This window comes from Pseudophryne corroboree, chromosome 8 (genome assembly GCF_028390025.1).
Source record: "Pseudophryne corroboree isolate aPseCor3 chromosome 8, aPseCor3.hap2, whole genome shotgun sequence".
NCBI classification, from domain to species: domain Eukaryota; kingdom Metazoa; phylum Chordata; class Amphibia; order Anura; family Myobatrachidae; genus Pseudophryne; species Pseudophryne corroboree.
This window is the reverse complement of record NC_086451.1, coordinates 207,668,373-207,684,602: the sequence shown is the minus strand read 5'-3', so window position 1 is coordinate 207,684,602 and position 16,230 is coordinate 207,668,373. Positions and strand designations below refer to the sequence as shown.

The 16,230-nt window shown below is 39.5% G+C and overlaps 1 long non-coding RNA gene across 1 annotated transcript in view; it reads right to left on the bottom strand.

Annotated features, from left to right (window-relative positions):
• Positions 1-4,803: 4,803 nt before the first annotated feature.
• LOC134948819 (uncharacterized) overlaps positions 4,804-16,230 on the bottom strand; it is a 281,962-nt gene continuing 270,535 nt past the window's right edge. The window contains exon 8 of the long non-coding RNA XR_010183031.1: positions 4,804-4,927. This is a non-coding gene — a long non-coding RNA (uncharacterized LOC134948819). The remainder of the gene's footprint in view (positions 4,928-16,230) is intronic.

The window sequence follows — 16,230 nt, the reverse complement described above, 5'->3', positions numbered from 1 at the left end:
GGAAGAGAATGGAGGTAGCACGAACCTACACACTGAGAGTTATATAGTGGAAGTAGCATGGTCCCCCAGCAGCACATTGTGTTTTCATTTTATGGATGTTTATAACATTTTACATTCTTTGTTAGACTATGTTATTTATACTGTGTGTTTAATATTTAAATTAATTTTTGTAAACACTGTGGGGGTAACACACCTACTGTAGCACCCCTAGGGGTGGGCCAGCAGCACAAACTATGTCAGGACATGCATGATATGTCCAGGGCCGATTCTAGCCCTTGCGGTGCCCCGGGCAAAAGTCCTGCTTGCCCATGGCAAGAGCCGCTACTGGATATATCAGTGATGACAGAGCTACATGTGACAGGGGCAGTGACATGATGTGAGGAGGGGAATGGAGGTAGCACGAACCTACACACTGAGAGTTATATTGTGGAAGAAGCACGGTCCCCCAGCAGCACATTGTGTTTTCATTTTATGGATGTGTATAACATTTTACATTCTTTGTTAGACTATGTTATTTATACTGTGTGTTTAATATTTAAATTAATTTTTGTAAACAAACATTCTTAAAATACCGGGCAACGCCGGGTACTCCAGCTAGTTAATAATAAATATAGATAATAATCTGTTCATTGTAAACCAAATTGGACTGAAACTTAACAAAATAATAACATTAATTATTTGTTACTGTATTTTAATCAGTCTAGATAAATCCTCTAGGCTGTACTCTACAATGTGCCTCTTGTAATTTGTTACATTGCAGAGTTAATTAATGAATGAGATCGTTCATATCTTTCAGTGTAATCGCTAAGTGTGTAGGGCCAATTAATATGTTTTCCCACCGATCGACAGTATTTGATGGTTGTCCTGAATCTTTGGTTCTCAATGTGAGAGGACAGCACAATTACAGATCTGGCAAAGATCAAAGTAGTTATAAAATGTAATTCAATTATGCCTGCTTTTCACAAAGAAAAAAACAGAGAAAACTCAGTATAGAATTTATGGCTTGGCTGCAAACAAGAAGTAACTATCCTGCAATTAGTATTAACAAGCATATGATCAGACTATTCAGTTATTATATAGACCTTAACATATCTTAGGTCACTCAACTTACATTATAACTTGGTTCCTGATCAGTTCATGGGGTATATGTTATAGGGTTTGATTTTCGTGAACCAGTGTGATCTCAGCAATTAGAGCTGTAGAGTTAAAGCACTAATATTCTGCTTTGAATCTAGTCTTAATGGCCAAGATTGTGCCTGTTCACATAAATTGCACCCTATGTGGGTGCAATTTATAACAATTTGCAATTTGTACATACCGTACACCCCATGTCTGTTTTATATTCACGTGCAATAGAAAAAAAACATTGTTTTTTTGCTATTTCCTGTAAGATCTAGGACATTTGAAAAAAAGCAGAAAATATGTATTTTGTGGTTACATTGTAAATAAAAAGCAATTTATGTTCTAGTCACGGCAAAGTTGGCATAGCTAGTGTGCCTGTGTACTATGATGCATGCATGCGCATGCACATGCCGCCATAGGAAATACATTGGGCTGCAGCTAGTCACAGCACGGCGTATTAAGTTGCACCCACAGTACGGAACCCCATGTGTGCCCATGCAGCCATGCCACAGGTGCGATGAGCGGGACTACATCTCTACAAATTGGTCTCATTTAAGACATACAACTAAAGGAATATTTACAATTATGAAGAGAACAAGAAAGTTAAAAGAAAGTAATTGATGTATACTTCTTTATTAGTCTTTTTCATAAGTGTGCGATCAGTAGAACAAAAATTTAAATGGAACATAGCATATTTAAAATTAAACATAACATGTATAAGATTTAGGTTTACAAACCAGAAATGTGATAATTATGGATTTGAAGATTACAATGTTTAGTAAGCTGTAACTACCAAGAGAGCTGATCAGTCTTTTATTTGAGACCAACTGAGGGGTATATGAATTGGGTAAGGCTTGCTGGAAGGGGCAGAGTAGAAAGACTCTGAGATCTGACAATACCAACCATAATTTAATGATGCCAATTATATTTTTCAGTTGTAATATCAACAGATGGAGATTGGTACAATTTGATGCTAATAAAGACAGACTGACATATTCTGAGTGTCAGCAAGGAAACAGAAAGAATTTTGTGTACTAATAATAATAATAATAATAATAATAATTTAATTTATATTGCGCTCTTTCTTCAACAGGACTCAAGGTGATTTACAGTCATAAAAAAACAATGACATAATACATGAAATGTAAGTAATACAGCAATAGGCAGGCCACACAGACATAAAAAAGAAAATGTAGAGAACAAAATAAGCACAATGCAATGTTCATGCAGGCATTTTGGGTAATAACTTTCATGGGTTGTATATTACACCCACACAAGGTACCAGGTGAAGCAGCCAGAGGCGGATTGGCCATAGGATCTACAGGGAAGATTCCCGGTGGGCCGACGCACCCGTGGGGCCTGTTTTGTTTGAGGACATGTGGTCCTATTTATAGACATAATGAATAAGATGCCAAACAATTTGCATATATGAAAATGACTTTGCCACTTAGCCTGTGATTGAGATGATCTAGTGTATGCTCTGTCTGCCTGCTTGGCTGACATATAAGATTTAGTGAATAGTGATTGGGATACGGTTGGTGTAATACGCAAGTAAATATATCTTTCAAAATAATTATATAGTTTCCTATATTCTGAAGGTGTATCATATAATGTACTCATAATATTTAATTTTATTTCCTATTGACTTCCCCCTTGATGCTGGACATGCCCACTATCTGGAAAGTCTTGGGGAGAGGGTGCTGCTGCCATGGCCCATGGCTAGACCTTACACCTCTGGTGCTGCCCATGTGGGGCCACTAGTACAAATTTTTCCAGGGCCACTTTTTGTTCCCAATCCGCCCCTGGAAGCAGCCATCTTGAGCACACTGCAGAGGATTACCCTGACTATTATCCATGCATACAATATGTGCAATCATGGTGTCTGGCATAGAAAGAAAGTGAAAGAGAAAAAACCCAAAATCTGTTGGTCTGACCTTGAGTTAAACGAACAGAAAAATTACAAAGCGCCTGGTTTGCCCTGTAAAAATCCCTTTACGTAGCAGCTGTGTCAGAGAGGGGAAAACTCAACCCCTTAAAAGAAAACACAAATTAGAAAGAATTCAATGACACATGCACTTGTAAAGTATTAAAAAACACAAATTCAATTTATTAAAATAATAATATCATATACCCCACAGTCGACTGGACAGAAAACATATTAAAAACCCACAACATATAAAGTACTATATAGTATGAGCTTTTGTATAAAACACCACTCCCCAGGAGGCTAATTCAAGGATTTGTCCATATAGCAGAAAATATTAATCACTTTAATGCTGATTATGATGGTTCACTTGCGACTACAGTGTTGCCGTTTTATAACTCTGTGCACAGAGAGAATGTTCTAGCTGGAAATATCACAGCATAGTGATAATAAAGGCTCTTTATCTTGCAGTGTCCATAGGTGCTACGCATATACCTTTCCTTATTAGGATGCTCCCGGCTGCTGGTTGAATACTTTAAGCACAGCTTGGCTTGGGGCTCCAGATAGAAACGGAGGGCAGAGACAGTTTCCTGCACATGAAGGTCGACTCTATGTCAGTAGTCCAGACACTGTAGGGGCCGTAATGTAACACATTTCCCCGCCTTCATTCGCTCAATCAGCGGCTTCCTCAGACATAAGACCAAAATCTCATACTATATAGCACTTTATACGTTGTGGGTTTTTAATATGTTTTTTGACCCTGAGTTAACACTGCAAGAGAATGAGATATCATGTGATGGAATAAAAACCAGAATTATCTCTTTGGTTACATAGACAAAAAGGGCAACCCTGTTTCAACTGATATATTTTTAAAGAACTATTTGATGGGGAGTGCTACCTATAAAAACCAATTAAACAGTATACTGAAGATAAAAAAGACAAAGGTGTTGTATTAGTATGGTGCACACTTAACGTGAAAACATCACATTTATTAGCATCTGCATTCAAAAATCCTTTGTTTCGGATATATAAAAAACAGTGAAATATAGAGGTTAAATCCATAAACAATATTGTATAGATTAATTAATAGTGCTTAAAATTGAAATGAATAAAAAATTATAATAAAAAAGAAAAATGTGTGCTCTGTTTGTCTTTTTTAATTACTTGGAGTAATCAACTAGTTATTAGAAAAATAGATATAACCAAATATTCGTTATTTACCACTTTAATCTGTAATCAGTCCCTAAAGTGGTTAATGATCAGGAAAGTGGTAAGGATAGATGTGTCACTATGGGTTAATATGTTGTGGAATATTCAATTCACAAATATTAGCTAATTGCATGTTGCATGTGTGTACAACAGAGTTTGCTTTCAGTGATGAGGATCACACAATTCAGCCATAAACACCAACAAAAACGGATTATATTATTTCTAGGAAATAAGAGGCTATTGTATACAATGTTTCTTTCCTCTATAACAGGAACCGGTAACTGGTGGACGGCGTTCCATCTCCGGATAGAACAGTGGACCGTCTACTGTTCTAGAAGATATAGTCTAATTAATAAATACTGGCAGGGGAAGGAAGATAGTGGTTACACTGTAGAGTCACTTTGCAGAGATAGGGAAACTGTCGCATTTTATAAAAACTCCTTATAAAGTTTCTCCAGCGGGAGAATGGGTGATGTAGCTGAGAAGTTGTTCGGACTTTCCAAACCTACCCTTCAAATGTAGATAATCGACATGCAAGAAGATGTTTCCTTGAAAATGTACAAAACTGCATCCACTGAAGAATTTTGCAAATTGTAAAAAACTGGCTATCAACATAGCTACCATGTTTGGCTCCACATACATATGTGAGACCTCTTTGCCAAGATGAATTTTCTGAAAAACAGAAATCGATCAAGGTTAACAGATGCCCACCTTGAAGACACTCTGCGTATTAGTTGTTCTCCAAGAGTTTCAAACTTTAAAAAATACTGTCTCAGGATCGGAAGTACAATTTCTCGCATTAAGGAAGTGATTCAGGTTGGTTTGCAAAAGCAAACTCCTTCTTTAATGGACAAAACCATGTGCACTGCAGGTGGGGCTGATGTAACATGTGCAGAGGGGTGGTCTTCAGTTTGCCAGCTGTCAGGATCCCGGCGCACAGTATACCAGCGACGGAATCCCGACAGCTGGCATACCGACACTTTATCTCCCTCTTGGGGGTCCACGACCCCCCTGGAGGGAGAATATATAGCGTGGCGCACATAGAGCGCCACTGTGCCCGCAGCATGGCGAAGAAGAGCGAGCGTGCAAGGGGCTCATTTGCGCTCACCACGCTGTCGGTATGCAAGCGGTTGGGATTCTGGCGCCGGTATGCTGGTCGCCGGGAGCCCGGCCGCTGGCATACAATACTACACCCGTGCAGAGAGAGTTACATTTGGGTGGGGTGTGTTCAAACTGAAATCTAAATTGCAGTGTAAAAATAAAGCAGCCAGTATTTACTCTGCACAGAAACAAATTACTCACCAAAATTTACCTCTCTCTGCACGTTACATCAGCCCCACCTGCAGTGCACATGGTTTTGTCCATTAAAGAAGGAGTTTGCTTGTGCAAACTAACATGAATCACTGCCTAAGAATAACATAAAGACTCATAATGTCTAGTTAAGTTTTAAGAATTAAAATTACTTTTAAGGAATGTAGTATATTACTAAGTAGAGATGAGCGGGTTCGGTTTCTCTGAAACCGAACCCGCACGAACTTCATGTTTTTTTTACGGGTCCGAGCAGACTCGGATCCTCCCGCCTTGCTCGGTTAACCCGAGCGCGCCCGAACGTCATCATGACGCTGTCGGATTCTCGCGAGACTCGGATTCTATATAAGGAGCCGCGCGTCGCCGCCATTTTCACACGTGCATTGAGATTGATAGGGAGAGGACGTGGCTGGCGTCCTCTCCATTAGAAATTAGATTAGAAGAGAGAGAGAGATTGTGCAGAGTCAGACAGAGTTTACCACAGTGACCAGTGCAGTTGTTGTTAGTTAACTTTTATTTATTTTAATATAATATATCCGTTCTCTGCTATATCCGTTCTCTGCCTGAAAAAAAACGATACACAGCAGCAGCCAGTCACACAGTGTGACTCAGTCTGTGTGCACTCAGCTCAGCCCAGTGTGCTGCACATCAATGTATAAAAGGCAAAGCTTATAATAATTGTGGGGGAGACTGGGGAGCACTGCAGGTTGTTATAGCAGGAGCCCCCAGGAGTACATAATATTATATTAATTTAAAATTAAACAGTGCACACTTTTGCTGCAGGAGTGCCACTGCCAGTGTGACTAGTGGTGACCAGTGCCTGACCACCAGTATAGTAGTATATTGTTGTATGTATTGTATACTATCTCTTTATCAACCAGTCTATATTAGCAGCAGACACAGTACAGTGCGGTAGTTCACGGCTGTGGCTACCTCTGTGTCGGCAGTCGGAACTCGGCAGGCAGTCCGTCCATCCATAATTGTATTACAATATATACCACCTAACCGTGGTATTTTTTTTTCTTTCTTTATACCGTCGTCATAGTGTCATACTAGTTGTTACGAGTATACTACTATCTCTTTATCAACCAGTGTACAGTGCGGTAGTTCACGGCTGTGGCTACCTCTGTGTCGGCAGTCGGCAGGCAGTCCGTCCATCCATAATTGTATTATTATTATAATATATACCACCTAACCGTGGTTTTTTTTTCATTCTTTATACCGTCATAGTGTCATACTAGTTGTTACGAGTATACTACTATCTCTTTATCAACCAGTGTACAGTGCGGTAGTTCACGGCTGTGGCTACCTCTGTGTCGGCAGTCGGCAGGCAGTCCGTCCATCCATAATTGTATTATTATTATAATATATACCACCTAACCGTGGTTTTTTTTTCATTCTTTATACCGTCGTCATAGTGTCATACTAGTTGTTACGAGTATACTACTATCTCTTTATCAACCAGTGTACAGTGCGGTAGTTCACGGCTGTGGCTACCTCTGTGTCGGCAGTCGGCAGGCAGTCCGTCCATCCATAATTGTATTATTATTATAATATATACCACCTAACCGTGGTTTTTTTTTCATTCTTTATACCGTCGTCATAGTGTCATACTAGTTGTTACGAGTATACTACTATCTCTTTATCAACCAGTGTACAGTGCGGTAGTTCACGGCTGTGGCTACCTCTGTGTCGGCAGTCGGCAGGCAGTCCGTCCATCCATAATTGTATTATTATTATAATATATACCACCTAACTGTGGTATTTTTTTTTCTTTCTTTATACCGTCGTCATAGTGTCATACTAGTTGTTACGAGTATACTACTATCTCTTTATCAACCAGTGTACAGTGCGGTAGTTCACGGCTGTGGCTACCTCTGTGTCGGCAGTCGGCAGGCAGTCCGTCCATCCATAATTGTATTATTATTATAATATATACCACCTAACCGTGGTTTTTTTTTCATTCTTTATACCGTCATAGTGTCATACTAGTTGTTACGAGTATACTACTATCTCTTTATCAACCAGTGTACAGTGCGGTAGTTCACGGCTGTGGCTACCTCTGTGTCGGCAGTCGGCAGGCAGTCCGTCCATCCATAATTGTATTATTATTATAATATATACCACCTAACTGTGGTATTTTTTTTTCTTTCTTTATACCGTCGTCATAGTGTCATACTAGTTGTTACGAGTATACTACTATCTCTTTATCAACCAGTGTACAGTGCGGTAGTTCACGGCTGTGGCTACCTCTGTGTCGGCAGTCGGCAGGCAGTCCGTCCATCCATAATTGTATTATTATTATAATATATACCACCTAACTGTGGTATTTTTTTTTCTTTCTTTATACCGTCGTCATAGTGTCATACTAGTTGTTACGAGTATACTACTATCTCTTTATCAACCAGTGTACAGTGCGGTAGTTCACGGCTGTGGCTACCTCTGTGTCGGCAGTCGGCAGGCAGTCCGTCCATCCATAATTGTATTATTATTATAATATATACCACCTAACCGTGGTTTTTTTATACCACCTAACCGTGGCAGTCCGTCCATAATTGTATACTAGTATCCAATCCATCCATCTCCATTGTTTACCTGAGGTGCCTTTTAGTTCTGCCTATAAAATATGGAGAACAAAAAAGTTGAGGTTCCAAAATTAGGGAAAGATCAAGATCCACTTCCACCTCGTGCTGAAGCTGCTGCCACTAGTCATGGCCGAGACGATGAAATGCCAGCAACGTCGTCTGCCAAGGCCGATGCCCAATGTCATAGTACAGAGCATGTCAAATCCAAAACACCAAATATCAGAAAAAAAAGGACTCCAAAACCTAAAATAAAATTGTCGGAGGAGAAGCGTAAACTTGCCAATATGCCATTTACCACACGGAGTGGCAAGGAACGGCTGAGGTCCTGGCCTATGTTCATGGCTAGTGGTTCAGCTTCACATGAGGATGGAAGCACTCAGCCTCTCGCTAGAAAAATGAAAAGACTCAAGCTGGCAAAAGCAGCACAGCAAAGAACTGTGCATTCTTCGAAATCCCAAATCCGAATTCCGAGCCCACCCGCTGGCGGTGATGCAGGGCAGTCTGGAGCGACTGCTGATGCTGACATCTGGTCCGGACTGAAGGACCTGACAACCATTACGGACATGTCGTCTACTGTCACTGCATATGATTCTCTCACCATTGATAGAATGGTGGAGGATTATATGAGTGACCGCATCCAAGTAGGCACGTCACACAGTCCGTACTTATACTGGCAGGAAAAAGAGGCAATTTGGAGGCCCTTGCACAAACTGGCTTTATTCTACCTAAGTTGCCCTCCCACAAGTGTGTACTCCGAAAGAGTGTTTAGTGCCGCCGCTCACCTTGTCAGCAATCGGCGTACGAGGTTACATCCAGAAAATGTGGAGAAGATGATGTTCATTAAAATGAATTATAATCAATTCCTCCGCGGAGACATTGACCAGCAGCAATTGCCTCCACAAAGTACACAGGGAGCTGACATGGTGGATTCCAGTGGGGACGAATTGATAATCTGTGAGGAGGGGGATGTACACGGTGATATATCGGAGGATGATGATGAGGTGGACATCTTGCCTCTGTAGAGCCAGTTTGTGCAAGGAGAGATTAATTGCTTCTTTTTTGGTGGGGGTCCAAACCAACCCGTCATTTCAGTCACAGTCGTGTGGCAGACCCTGTCACTGAAATGATGGGTTGGTTAAAGTGTGCATGTCCTGTTTTGTTTATACAACATAAGGGTGGGTGGGAAGGGCCCAAGGACAATTCCATCTTGCACCTCTTTTTTCTTTTATTTTTCTTTGCGTCATGTGCTGTTTGGGGAGGGTTTTTTGGAAGGGACATCCTGCGTGACACTGCAGTGCCACTCCTAGATGGGCCAGGTGTTTGTGTCGGCCACTAGGGTCGCTAATCTTACTCACACAGCTACCTCATTGCGCCTCTTTTTTTCTTTGCGTCATGTGCTGTTTGGGGAGGGTTTTTTGGAAGGGACATCCTGCGTGACACTGCAGTGCCACTCCTAGATGGGCCCGGTGTTTGTGTCGGCCACTAGGGTCGCTTATCTTTCTCACACAGTCAGCTACCTCATTGCGCCTCTTTTTTTCTTTGCGTCATGTGCTGTTTGGGGAGGGTTTTTTGGAAGGGACATCCTGCGTGACACTGCAGTGCCACTCCTAGATGGGCCCGGTGTTTGTGTCGGCCACTAGGGTCGCTAATCTTACTCACACAGCTACCTCATTGCGCCTCTTTTTTTCTTTGCGTCATGTGCTGTTTGGGGAGGGTTTTTTGGAAGGGACATCCTGCGTGACACTGCAGTGCCACTCCTAGATGGGCCCGGTGTTTGTGTCGGCCACTAGGGTCGCTGAGCTTAGTCATCCAGCGACCTCGGTGCAAATTTTAGGACTAAAAATAATATTGTGAGGTGTAAGGTGTTCAGAATAGACTGAAAATGAGTGTTAATTATGGTTATTGAGGTTAATAATACTATGGGATCAAAATGACCCCCAAATTCAATGTTTTAAGATGTTTTTTAGGGTTTTTTGAAAAAACCACCCGAATCCAAAACACACCCGAATCCGACAAAAAAAATTCGGTGAGGTTTTGCCAAAACGCGGTCGAACCCAAAACACGGCCGCGGAACCGAACCCAAAACCAAAACACAAAACCCGAAAAATTTCAGGCGCTCATCTCTATTACTAAGTATAAGTTTCAGCACCAAAATAAAAACTTGTTATTATTTACATTCCAGATATTTGCTTTTGTGATTTTGTGGACCTCAATCAAAATAATTAGAAACATCTGGACTCCATTAAAAATTACTTGCCTGCCCCTGCTCTATAATGTGTATTTCCCTAGAGACTATTTAGCAAGTATACATTGGTATCAATATTGTACAACTGATCCAATGTGATACATTTACAGTCTGTGGGAAAGGTAAATGAAATACTCTTATTCCCAAGGATAGAGAATTAATTAAAGAATTTACATAATTAAAAATGAGTTTTAAAATAGACATTCGCAGCTTTCTCGTTTGATGGCTATTTGTAATGCTGCTGAACTAAGAAGAGCATACTGTATATAATATGTGTAAGTATGAAATACTGTAGATGCGGTCACCACCTATTGTATGTTTGTACTATTAAGATGTGCCCATCTTACATGGGAATTTTTTAATAAAGTCTTTGAGGATTCCTCACCAGTTTTGTATGAGAAGATAATTAGCTTTACGTAACAGAAGGGTTTACAAGTGTTATATGCGCAGTGCTGTGAAATGCAATTGTGTGTGTGATCCTAATCTTATTATCTACTGATCTATTATCTTATGATCTGCTTCTATATATTTAATTATAGATCTCCACAGAAATCTATTGTGGGTCTTGGAATATATAGAAGAAAACCCATGTAGTAACAGTAATGCGTGGCTATATTATGGGAGCTACCACAATGCTGGATGTTGAACATAGGCATACACAGCTAATTTTATTACAGGGTGCACCGCAGGAGGGGCATGCCTAGCATCACCTATTGGGCACGTCTAGCACTGTTTTACATTCTCAGTAAAATCACATGGCATAATCTAGTTTCTAATTATACAAATATATATAATACACCCCAGAGAAATAAAATGAAACATAATGCTGTGGCCACTGGCTGGTACTGACTGTCCGATATGGTATAACCGTGAGTCATAGCTGCCGCTGCGCACTTTCACTTTCCAAACCTATTCCAGACCTAGTAGCAGAACTAGAGAGTGGTGGGCCTAGGTGCAAAATTCACCTTACGCCACACAGCATGAGCCAAAATTCACATTATGCCACACGGTATGAACCAAAAATTCACATTACGCCACACAGTATGAGACAAAATTCACATTATGCCACATGGTATGAGCTGAAATTCACATTACGCCACACAGTATGAGACAAAATTCACATTATGCCACATGGTATGAGCTGAAATTCACATTACTTCACACTGTTTGAACCAAATACACATTACGCCACACAGTATGAGCTAAAATCACATTACACCACACTGTATGAGCCAAAATTCACAATATGCCACACAGTATGAGCTGAAATTTCAGTATGAGCCAAATTCAGATTGCGCCACATGGCATGAGCCAAATTTCACATTATGCCACATGGTAAGCCGAAACTCACATTATGCCACATGGTATGAGCTGAAATTCACATTACGGCACACAGTATGAACCAAATACACATTACGCTAGACAATATGAGCTAAATTCACATTGCACCACACTGCATGAGCCAAAATTCACAATATGCCACACAGTATGAGCTGATATTTTATTATGAGCCAAAATTCACAATACGCCATACATTATGAGCTGAAAGTCACATTACACCATGCAGTATGAGCAAAAATTCACATTACTTCACAATGTATGAGCCAAAATTCACATTATGCCACATGGTATGAGCTGAAATTTACATTAAACCACATGGTATGAGCCAAATTCACATTACACCACACAGTATGAGCCGAAATTCAAAATATGCCATATAGTATGAGCTGAAAATCAGTATGAGCCAAAATTAACAATACGCCCCACAGTATGAGCTGCAATTCACAACATGCCACATGGTATGAGCTGAAATTCACATTTTACCACACAGTATGAGCCAAATTCACATTAAACCGCACAGTTTGATCCAAATTCACATTACACCACTCAGTATGAGCCAAAATTCACATTACGCCACACAGTATGAGCCAAAACTCACATTAAGCCACATAGTATAATTCAAAAGTCACATTATGCCACACGGAATAAGCCAAATTCACATTATACCATGTGGTATAAGCCAAATTCACATTACACCACACAGTATGATCCAAAATTCACATTATGCCACACAGAATGAGCCAAATTCACATTATGCCAGACAGAATGAGCCAAATTCACATTACACACATGGTATGAGCAAAATTCACATTATGCTACATGGTATGAGCCAAATCCACAATATGCCACATGGTATGAGCCAAATTCACATTATGCCACATAGTATGAAACAAAATTCACATAACATGACACATAGTACACCCCAAACACATTATATGCCACAAAGTGCCCCCAAACACATTATTTGACATATATTATCCCCCAAACATTATATAATACATATGACCCCCCAAACACACATGCCGCACAGTTCCCCCCAAACACATTATGTGACACATAGTGCCCCCAAACACATTATATATTGTCACAGAGATAGTCTTCCATTACCTCTATATTCTACCATGGTTGGCACTGTGCTGCTGTACAGGGTGAGCTGTATGGAGGGACACATGGGCAGCTACTGCTTTGTAGCATACTGTATTCCACCTTTCTTTTACATTACTTGTGGGTGCAGTCGCCGCTGAGTGCTCCTTGATACTGGCCACTCCATAGATAACTCCTCCCTCCTCTCTCCTTCGCCCCCCTTCTTCACTTTCCTGCAGTCTTGTTTACCTGTGGGTTTCAGGGGCTGCTGGGTTATGCATCCTCTACTGCTCCTGCAGTGGCATATCTATGCCCCTTTTGCCGGGCCTGCTGACCGGGCATAGTGGATTGGGCATAGCTGGTGATTGGGCATAGCGGGCGGGGGGGCGCAGGAATAGATTGGCATGCTTGTGATCACTTGCAGCTACAGGCTTGTGTGAGGGGGTGCCAGACATTAGGGGGTGCCTATGTGTACCAGGCACCGCCCATGCACACGCCTATGATATTGAACTTATGTTCTTATATTGGGAACTGGCACCCTCACCACCTTCACTAGTGTGAAATAAATTAGTGCTTTCCACTATGTAGGCATCAATTGATTATAAATTACCTATGAATATGAATGAATATCTTATGAATATTAGAACACAATTCAAAATACCAATAAGGACTCAGCCAACTTCAAGACTCTTTCCTCTATGGAGGTGCATTTTCAAAAATACAATACCATAACAGTGATCCCAACAGTGTCAAAGCATTTGGAATAAAAAATATAAAACTAGGGATAAATGGAGGTGATCTGGATCAAGATTGTTTCAGACCTGAAACTGAGATGATCTTTTTAATGGACAGTATGCAGCATCCCAAGGGATTAAATAAAGCAAACAGCTACTGTACAATCCATTTTTGTAGACATTTTAAATGATTTAATACATATTTCAAAATAATACTTCTTATACCAGACACTGCTGCAAAAATAAAAGGTTATTTTTAGTAAATTATGTATGATACATGAGGACCCAATCAATTGGGTTTGGCCGCATTTATATGTACTCTGTGCATACAACTATAGATGGGGCTCGCTATGTTTCTTAGTTTTCATTTTTTCTTCTTTTGAAGTACAGTATATAATACTCAAAAACCCCAAATTGTAGATCAGCATTACTGTATATAATTTTGCAAGTTGAATAAATTTTTATTACGCAATTCACAGGAGATGGTTTTACACAGTGTATTTTTATTTTTCATTCACTATTAACTTTATATATTTTTCATTCTTGAGGTTTTGTAATAATCATTCTCACTTTACCACAATCACACATATAAATGACTATACAGTTACAGTACATTTACATTTTATCTATTTATTGTCAAGTACAAAATACTTTAATAATCGATTTCACCATATATTTTATTCCTTTTTAGGGTTACGTTAATTTATTGACCAATGTTTCATAGAGCATTCACAAATGTTTCTCATTTTGTCTTTTTAATTATTTTTTTTTACCATTACTGTATTTAGAATTATTAAACTTAATACCCTTTTTTTCATTTAACTGATCTAATTTTATTTTTCTATAATCCCATTTTATTGCATTATTCCCTTGATAGTTATATTCAAATTTTGTATTTAGATAATAATTTACCCAAAACAAATAATATATATAACCTAAATTATCTTGATGCATATATTTAGTAATATATAATGTTCATATTGTCCTCGTGTATTATTATAATTTTTTTTCTTAATATTTTTATTTATTTTTATATTTAAAAAAAATATTTATCTGTGAGTTCAAAATTGGGCACGAACAGTCCCTATTTATCATCAAACATATTTAGACTCACATTCAGTGAGTATTTATATTAACCAATACACTCCATATTGTAATTCCATGTAGAGACACAAAAACATCTGTTATCAGGTGATCTGGACTTAGATAGACTCCATCTTATGGCCACATTTCCAGGATAAACTGGAGATTGGATTGGATAACAAGATCTTGTGATTTTGAGGCCAACAATGATTGGCCTATGGATATGAATAAATATCTTTACTTGGGGACTATTGGGTTTAGCCTTGATAAAGCTGTCATACAGTAAAATGAGCACATTGACGATATGTCTGCTCCCAGTGTCTGTTGAAAATGCTATGTGTATATGTGTATGTGTATATGTATACTGTGTATATGTATACTAGAAAACGTGTGTGACCACATGTAGGAGCACGGAAACACCTGCTCAGCTCACCCATGCCACGGTGGCTTGACCGCCTCTGCAAAAAGTATTTATCAGAGCAAGTATGATCTCACAGAGGATGTAACATAGAAACATAGAATTTGACAGCAGATAAGAACCACTTTGCCCATCTAGTCTGCCCCTTTGTTTATCCTTTAGGTAATCTCAACCCTTTTTGAACCTTAATTCTTTGTAAGGATATTCATATGCCTATCCCAAGCATGTTTAAATTGCTCTACAGTCTTAGCCTCTACCACCTCTAATCGGAGGCTATTCCACTTATCCACTACCCTTTCTGTGAAGTAATTTTTCCTTAAATTTCCCCTGAACCTGCCTCCCTCCAATTTTAGTGTATGTCCTCGAGTTCTAATACTTTGCTTCCTTTGAAGAATGTTTCATGTAAGCATAGGAATATCCACTCAGCTCATCCATGCCACGGTAACTTGCCTGTTTTCATATTATTCATTGATTAAGACATAAGTGGTTATCATCCACGATCTCCACAGTAACACAGGTTAAGTAAACTTCATTTAAAAGCGACCACCTAAGGATATTCGTGTTACTATGTTAAGACATTTCGTAACTAGAAAAAGATAATAGGATTACATACAGTACATCTCATATCAACCATCAGTAATAGCACTATTCCACTGAACCCTCTGCTCAGCAGGAGCACTGCTTCTTCCAATCAACTGCTGCCTACATAGTGGAAAGCACTAATTTATTTCACACTGGTGAAGGTGTTGAGGGTGCCAGTCCCCAGTATAAGAACAAATGTTCAACATCCAGCGTTGTGGTGGCATGATTGCTCTCAAAATATAGCCATGCAGTACTGTCACTACATGGGTTTCTTCTATATATTCCAAGACCCACTATAGATTTCTCTGGAGATCTATAATTAAATACAGTATATAGAAGTAGATCACAGTGCTAATTAGACTGCTGAACAATGTCCCTCCCCCTGTGCCAGCTGATAGTACAGTATATAGAATTTAAGATAACTATTTTCAAGGTCTACAGTTAGGCCTTGGCAGCATTTTGGGAAGGCTGCATTCTAAGGATGTCATTCCAAAGATGCAGAGTTATAACTGGAGTTTGAACTTGATTTGGATTTTGGACTTTGAACTACTCAAGAATCTCAAAAATATTTTACAAACACCTTAGCTCAGGATGAT